The 9,078-nt window shown below is 38.4% G+C and overlaps 1 non-coding gene across 1 annotated transcript; it reads left to right on the forward strand.

Moving 5' to 3' along the window:
• Positions 1–890: 890 nt before the first annotated feature.
• LOC141593262 (small nucleolar RNA R71) lies at positions 891–997 on the forward strand. The gene has a single exon (XR_012521363.1). It is a non-coding gene; the product is annotated as a small nucleolar RNA R71 (small nucleolar RNA).
• Positions 998–9,078: the final 8,081 nt, after the last annotated feature.

Here is a 9,078-nt window from a genome sequence, read left to right on the forward strand (position 1 = left end):
CCTTTATACCTAGTACCACTCCTCAAATGGATGGCATTCACCGACTCATGTCTTGGGGGATTGTCTTGAGGTGGTAATTGTCCCTTTTGTCTTTGAGAACTACAAGATGCTAATTGAGACATTTGGGCTTCCAACATCTTTTTGTGAGCTAGTATGTTGTTGATGGTGATGTCTTTTGCTTGGCTATCTTTTTGCACTTGAGTGAAAAATTCTTATTGGTTCTTTTGCATTTGGAGGACCGCTTTTTGAACATCAAAACCTTGGTCATTTGGTTGATTGTAAGAAGGTTGATTTTGATAATTTTGGCTTTGATTGTAAAATTGTCTTTGAGCTTGGTTTCTCATTGGAGGTGGGGTGTATGTTTGTTGAGGGTTTTGAACAATTTGGCTCTTGTATGAAAGATTGGGATGGAATTTGGTATTCTCATTGTAATAGTTTAAATAAGGGGTGCCACTTTTGTATGTTTGGAAAGCATTCACTTGTTCACTTGTTCCCCTACATTTACTTTGGTCATGTCCCAAAGTTCCACAACTCTCACATACTACACTTGGAATTTAGGATGATGCCACCATAGCATTAACATGTTGTTTGGGTTATTTGGAAGCTTCTTCAAGCTTAGCCAAGGCCTTCTAAAACTTCAAATTGTTTGGGTGATTTGTGCACTTAGTTGAGCACCCAATTGTGTGATGGAATCTACCTCATACTTTCCTCCTCTAGTATCCTTTCGAGGTCTACTATATTGCGAATTATGAACCGCCATTTCTTCAATTTTGGCCCATGTATAATTGTCATCAACTTCGGTAAACATTTCATTTGATCCCATGTTGAGGATATTGCGAGAATATTCATAAAGGCCATTCCAAAATTGTTGCACAAGGAACCACTCGCTAAGTCCATGATGTGGACAAGAACGACAAGTGTCCTTAAATCACTCCCATGCTTCATACAATGACTCCTCATCTCTTTGCTTGAACCCGGTGATTTGGGCTCTCAACATGTTAGTCTTTTCGGGGGGATAGAATTCCTTGTAGAAAGCAAGTGTCAACTTCTTCCATGAATCAATGCCAAGAGTAGCCTTGTCTAGGCTGTTTAAGCATTGTTTCGCGGTACCAATCAAAGAAAAAGGAAATAATACCCATCGGATTTGATCTTGGGTAACTCCGGTTTGAGAAATCGCATCACAATAGTCACAAAAAGTCTCCATATGTGAATAAGGGTCTTCACTAGGCATCCCTCCAAATTGACTTCTCTCAACTAATTGTATTAATGCGAATTTGGCAATGAAATTACCGGTTAAATGTTGTGGTTTAGGAGTACCATTTTGTAGGTTCTCCTCGGTTGGTACGGAATGTGATGAAAATTTAGGCATTGTGGGTTGATTTTGTGGTGGGTTTTGTATTAGGTTGTCCTCTCCTTCTCTTGAAAAAGGGTTGGTAAACTCAATGTTATTTGGTTGAATGTCCAGAATTTCACCAATACCTACAACTCTTGAAGTACTTCTAGCAATTCTTCTATTGTTGGTTAAGGTCCTTTCAATTTCAAAATCAATAGGTAAAAGATTACCTTGTGATCTCCTAGTCATGCAAAATATCAAACAACTCGAAAACAATTAGAACAACCTTGAGGGGTATTACTTCCCCAAGGTGAAGAAAGACACAACTAAAAACAATTGATGAAAATCAAATCAAGTTAACATCGTCCCTGGCAACGGCGCCATTTTTGGTGTGGCTATAACTCGTCGTCAAAAGCTGCCAACCAAAACAATATTTATAACTCTACAAACTACTCTTAGCAAAGAGGCAAGTAAAGGTCGGATCCTAAGGGACGGGTATTGATGTAGGATTTTCAATTGTAAATGGTCGTGTATTAGGGTGACACAATTTGGGGGTTGAGGTAGGAGATCAACTAATCAACAATAAAAACAAAGCAAGGTAAATAAAATGAAGATGTAAATAATTAATTAAAAGCACTAGGGTATCATGGGTTCATAGGGGATTCATGGGAGTTGATCATACAAACATATTCTCAAATTATAAGCAAGCAATTATTGTTGTGATGGGATCGAGTTGGTGTATAAGCTTACAATCCCTAGGAAGGTTTGGGTCCCGGAGCCGAATCGATTAAGATTGTACAATACCTACAAGTTGACTTAATCCTTCCTATTCAACATTATGCATGGTCTAATGAGGCTCGAGTTAGTGTATAAGCTTACAAGCCTCATTGAAAAGATAGGTGATGGATAAAAAAATGCAAGGATTCATAGGCTCGCATTTCATCAAACATAACATGTGCATAAGTTGAAATCACAAGAAGCAAGCAAATAAATTATGAAAACATATTAGATTAAGCATGAATCATTCCCCATGTTGGTTTCCCCTAATTCCCCATTAACCCTAGCTAAAAATAAACTACTCACTCATTATTCAGTTTAACACTCTAACAAGGTTGTCAATCATATAAACAAGGCAAAACATGATGAAAAAATGAAAGTGATTAACAATAATTAAAACAAGGGTTAAGAGAATTATACCTATGGAGATTCCAAAATAATAATGCAAAGAATAATAGAAGTACTTGATGATTGATGGAAGGTTGTCAATCTCCCAATAAACCCAAATGATCTTCTAATTACCCAAAATAAATGATGAACAATAGAGAAATTAAGAAGAAATTAATATGTGATTAATATTGATAATTTGTGTTACAACTAAATTAAGAGTATTAAGAGATGATTAAGATCTAATTAGGAGGTGGTGCTAAACTAGGTAGTATAAAGGGGTATTTATACTAAAGATTAGGTGCAAAAATTAGGGTTACTAAGGGCTTAAATGACTATTAAGACCCTTAAGAAAAGTTGAGAAAATTCTCCTCTCGGAGGAAATGAGCATATCCGTTTTGCTAGTCCCGCATCAATCTGCTAGTCCTACGCATCTTGAGTTGTGGCACGGTTGGTTCTGACTTGTGATCCAAGCGGATCACAGATGAGACGCTCGACTTCAGCTGCTGTGGGACGCTTGTCCTTGGCACAAGACGCTCGGGTCTTGCTACTCAGACACACTGGTCGGACTCTCTTGGGAGGTTTAGTTTTCGGTACATGTCGGTAGGAGCACCTAGACCAAAACAATATTTATAACTTCACAAACAACTCTACAATTAGTAAAGAGGCAAGTAAAAGTCGGATCCCAAGGGACGTGAATTGAGATGAGATTTTCAATTGCAACTAGCGGTGTCTAGGGGTGTCACAATTTGGGGTTTGAATAGAAGATCACTAAACTAAATAGTAATGAAAGTAAACAAGCAAGATGATTAAAAAGGGATGTAAACAATTGATAAAAGGCACTAGGGTGTCATGGGGTCATAGGGGATTCATGGGAATTGATCATACAAACATATTCTCAAATCATAAGCAAGCAATTATTGTTGTGATGGGTCGAGTTGGTTTATATCTTACAATCCTAGGAAAGTTTGGGTCCCGGAGCCGAATCGATTAGATTGTACAACACCTACAAGTCGAATTAATCTTCCCTACTCAACTATATGCATGGTCTAATGAGACTCGAGTTGGTTTATGTCTTACAAGTCTCATTGAAAAGATAGGTGATGGGTAGAAAATGCAAGGATTCATAGGCTCGCATTTCATCAAACATAACATGTGCATAAGTTGAGATCACAACATGCAAGCAAATAAACTATGAAAACATATTAATTTAAGCATGAATCATCCCCCATGTTCGTTTCCCCTAATTACCCGTTAACCCTAGCTAAGGAAACTACTCACTTATTATCATGTTCAACATGCTAGCAAGGTTGTCAATCATACCAACAAAGTAAAACATGATGAATAAATGAAGATAATTAACAATAATTAAAAAGGGATTAAGAAAATTATACCTACTAATGATTCCAATAATAATGCAAAGAATAATAGAAGTACTTGATGATTTATTGGAAGGTTGTCAATCTCCCAATAATAACCTAAATAATCTTCAATTACCCAAAATGAAAGATGAACAAAAGAGAGATTAAGGAAATGAGATTTGTATTAAAACTTGATTAAAAGTTGATTACAAGGTTAAAGAGAGATTAGATTGATATAAACTACACTAGATATTGCTAAGAAGAACATGATTATCTAATTAGACTAATGGGGTATTTATAGTGGGGATTAGGTACACAAATTAGGGTTTACTAAGGGCTTAAATGACGATTAAGTCCTTGAAGAATCGCTCCTCTCAGAAAAATATGCGAGTCTCCTTTTTGCTAGTCTTTCCCGAGGTATGCGCATCCTTCATAGACCAAGTAGAAGACGGATTAGCTGTCACACAATCCGAGCGTCCAGGGCACGGGACGGGCGGATTGTGGATCTTTTGGACGAGCGGATTCGTGGGGTGGACGGGCGGATTGTGGTGGTTTTGGACGAGCGGCCTTCTGGGGAAGACGCTCGGATTGCTTGTCTTGGACGGGCGGATTGTGGGCAATCTGCTCGGATTGTAGATCAGCTTCTTCCTTTCTTCTTTTCTTCCTTTCTCTTTATAAAATCCTTGAGGATTTCCTCGGGGATGTAAGGATCTTTTATCATCATTGCCCATCTACTATAGTATGTACAAAGGCCTTCTAGTATTGTCTTCTCTTTGATGCTTGGTCATTGAATTCAATCAATTTAGCTCTATTTTGCCATGAAAATGCAAGGTTTGCACTCCTTTCCTACCAAGGGATCAAAACCTCAAAGAATATGCAAAACAAAGAACTAAAGACAATAAATGACCCAAATATGCACTAAAAAGCATGGGAACAAAGCTAATTCGGCGATTAAATATGCTCAAATTATGGTCACATCAACTATCCCCAAACCGAACATTTGCTCGTCCCGAGTAAAGAGGTGACAAAGACTATGACTGTTATTTAAACTAACCTAATAGCATAGCCGATATGAGACAATTAGCGGGTCTCACTCCGCCCCTTCAACTCACAACAAGACAACCATGAGGTAGGATGCCTTCTTGCAAGGCAAGGTGGGTCTTGCCAAAATGGAGACACGTCCAAGCATTAAAGCACATAAAATCAAGTAATGGATGTATCTACAAAAGAATAGCCACTTTCCTCATCTAAGTGGCGGAAATTATCTACAAGGGAAGCAATTCAAGGGTACACACTCCTTCATAGATACAATTTCTTCAAACTACTAAGCCTAGAAGGATACCAATAAATCACCTCCAAGTTGTGTCAAGCTAGGGTACCTTTGTCCTCAATCGTTAAATGCTTTTGTCAAGAGTAGACTCCCTATGGTGTTTGAAACACTGGAGGATCGCGGAATTCCCCCTCTTGCCTAGACAAGAAGAAGGGTCGTCCCCTCTCTATCATGCACAAAAATGGATACGATGGATTAAGGGATCAAAAGGATTTGAGTTTCATTTGGGAGTTTGCTTTTCTTGTTGTTTTCCCCCCAATTTCTTGTGGCATATAACATTTGAGAACACTGTCTTTTGCTATTTCTTTTGATTTTTGGCATTTCAATACTTGACAACTTTCAACTTTTTTGCATTTCTTTTTGAACATTTTCAAAGTCACCCCATATGTAGTGATTGTGCCTTATATTTGAAGCTTTAGGAGTCTATTTTTGCTCCTCTTTTCTTTTGATGCAATTGCAAACTTTTTCTTTTCTTTTCATTTCATATCTTGAACTCAAATCAATTTCATTTTGTGGCCATTCCCTTTGATGACAAAATATATGGTAGAACATGGATAAATGATGGTTGCATGGTTTCAAGGGTCACCTTGGAATAAACGGTAGCCAAAGAGTTATCACGCCACAAGGTACTCTTGACTAGGCCTTAATCCATGGGTCAAAAGATACTAGCATGACACATCCTAGGGTGTTTTACAAGTATTCTAACAAGCAAAGTCTTAAGAAGAAAAAGCATCTACTAGGGCCTATATACACTTGTCAAGCTTCCCAAGTAGACGGTTTCGCAAAATTTTCTAACATGCAACTACATGCCATGATGCAACTAACATATATACATCCTAATGCATATGATTCTACCAACTAATATGCCATATAATCTAAATGCAAGTCCTAAATTCACATTGTTTATACCGCATCAATCAAAATAAGGCCATATAGTCATTAACATAAAGAGGAAAAAGGAGATTGGAAGATCATACCATGCGGTCTTCAATATCCTCATGTCTCGGATGTGGCGTAGTCGATCAATGTGAACAAGGATAGACAAACATAATATATAAAAACAATATATACAAGTCTACACTACAAAGGAAATGAACTTGTTTTTGTATTTTTCAATTTTTTTGATTTTTTCGAATTTTTTTTGATTTTTTTGGATTTTTTGAATAAAAGTTAAGTTAGAATTTCTCATCCCCACACTAATATGGGCATTGTCCTCAATGGCCAATATGATAGGAAATTATGCAAGGATGATGCATGAATTCTATACTAAATTCACGCTACACTAATCTACACTACATGATGCATGGGTTTTTGTTTATGACGGAGAGCGTAATTTAGATTACCTCCCGTTGCGTATGCATGTACTTCCCCAAACCGAGATAGACATTATTTCTAATGTCTTAAATTTTGGGGTAGTTCATGCACACAAGATGCAATCCATGAAACTATATGTTGTCATTTTGGATTTTTCAAATGGGAACAATAAAAGAACACCTCAATGTGGCCGAGGTGTTAGTCCTCGTGTTGCTAGGACTCTCTAAACTATGATCAAGATAAAAATAAAGAAAATAAAGAAAGAAGTAGACAAACCTCAAGAGGGTAGGAGCCTCCAAAGTTTGCTAGTCCTCCACCATATCATTATTGTCATCATTTTCCTCCATAGAAGCGGACTCATCTCCACTCTCATCTTCACTTCCATTTCCTTGCTCAATTCCTTCATCATCTTCATTAGCCTCTTCTTCTTCATCTACCTCTTCATCAACACCCTCATCATCGACATTCTCATCTTCACCCGGTCTTTCACCCCTATATGTACTTGGAAAGAAGATTTCCCTATCCGCCCAACTAGGCAAAGGACATGAAGGATCAAGTAGTCCTTGCCTAGCTAAATGAAGGAGGGGTGGATATTGGGCCAAGTATGCATCTACTCGATCATTGTAAGCTTTGTAAAGTGATTAGTGCCTTTTATTGCAATTATAGTGTTCCCGATGACCTTGTGCCACACTCTAATGCCCGGATGGTGGACTAATAGAGCGCGACAAGCATGAAAGCTCACAAATTTCTTCCCGGAAATCGCCTCCCAAAGAGGAGCAGGGTCATACTTTTCGGGCATCTTATGATAATATGATGTATCACTAAGGCCTAATGCTTTACTCAAAACATCAAAGGTGATGCGCCTATTCACATTGGCAAGGCGAAACTCGATGTATTCTCTAGTCTCTACCTTAGACACTTTCAATGAACTTAAGAATTCCAAGGTAAGGGAGGGGTATGTCAATTCTCTTGTAGTGAACAATTTTCCCAACCCCATGGCTTCAAAGAAGGCTTTTGTTTGTTCAAGGACACCCAATTTGTTAAAGGCATCTTCACATATGAATTTGGTGGGCAAAATGGCTTTCTTAGCATACTTGGCAAATGTATCCCTATGGGAGTTAGAAATGAAAATTACCTCCGGATAGTTGGGTAATTGAGCGATTTCCGGAGTTGTTGTTGTTGTTGCTTCCAAGGGAGGATCTTGTTGTTGTTGAACTTCCAAGTTTGCACTAGAAACCACCATAGCCATTGAAGCTTTCTTTGCTTGAAGACTTTGTTGCCTTTTTGAAAGTGTCTTTGCCTTGGGTGCCTTTGTCGCTCCTTTTGTTCTTGCCATTGTTGATTACACCAAGAAAAGATTGAAAATCTTTAATTTCTAGTTATACCCAAATCGATTTTAGGATGAAAGGATTTGTCTTTGTATTTCAAAAATCGACTCAAAGGTTGAAGATTTTGGTGCTTGGATTGATTATTATTGCAAAAGGAGTGATTAATTGTTGTTGTAAGGAAGTTTGGATTTGATTTTGTTGAATTTGGTTGAGGAAATCTTGTTTTTGGTGATGGAGAGGATGAGGGTTTTGGGGTTTTGGGGTTTATGGGTAGTGTTTGAATGTTTGAATGAATGAATGAATGTGGGAAGGGACATTTAAAACACGCGAAAATTTCAAAACTGCAGGGGGAAGACGAGCGGATTCCCTTTGGGACGCTCAGATTCTACTCAATTTGGCTTCAGGAAAACTCGCCAAAAGACGAGTGTCTTTCAGTGAAGACGAGCGGATTCTGCAATTCAGGACGAGCGGATTTCCCTTCAGACGAGCGGATTCTGTTACAGCAACTTTGCTAAATCTGCACTGGCAAAAAGACGAGCGTCTTTCTGCAAAGACGAGCGGCCAATTTCAGACGAGCGTCTTCTCAGCTGGGACGCTCGGATTCTCAAACAGACTTAAATTTTTGATTTTGCAGCGCATTTGGACGAACGGATTCTCCCACAGACGCTCGGATTCCTATAAAACGAGCGGATTATCTAGAAGACGCTCGGATTCCACCTGGTCTACCCGAATTCAGGACCATCCGTGCACTTGCATATCCCGTGTCATTTTCATTCTTCAAATCCCGTGTTCTTCATTGTAGGGGCACTACAAAGGCATGAATAGCCTAGGCAATTGCTATCCCCACACTAAGTTAAAGCACTACACATCAATAAAATCATTAGTCCCTCCCTCACTTCTCTCAAAAATCATGAATATCTTGATCAAGGCACAAAAATCCAAAAATGACAAAAATGCAATGTAAGAATTAAAATGCAAGTTAGGGAGTTAGAAATATTTACAAATGGTGGTTTGGACAGGACTCCACCAAACTCTCATCCTTAGAGAGATGTCATGGGGGCATGTCCAAGGTGTTGTTGATGTTACTCAACACCTTGAAGAAGTAGTCAAAAGCTTAATCATTATCATGATAAAGATCCTCAATAGATCTTTGCACTTGTTGTCCTTCATGTTGATCTTGATCGATAGCATTACCAATATAGGGATTGAAAATCCCTTCAAACTCATCGTCCCAAAGACCACAAACTT

Source organism: Silene latifolia, chromosome 7 (genome assembly GCF_048544455.1).
Source record: "Silene latifolia isolate original U9 population chromosome 7, ASM4854445v1, whole genome shotgun sequence".
Lineage (NCBI taxonomy): Eukaryota > Viridiplantae > Streptophyta > Magnoliopsida > Caryophyllales > Caryophyllaceae > Silene > Silene latifolia.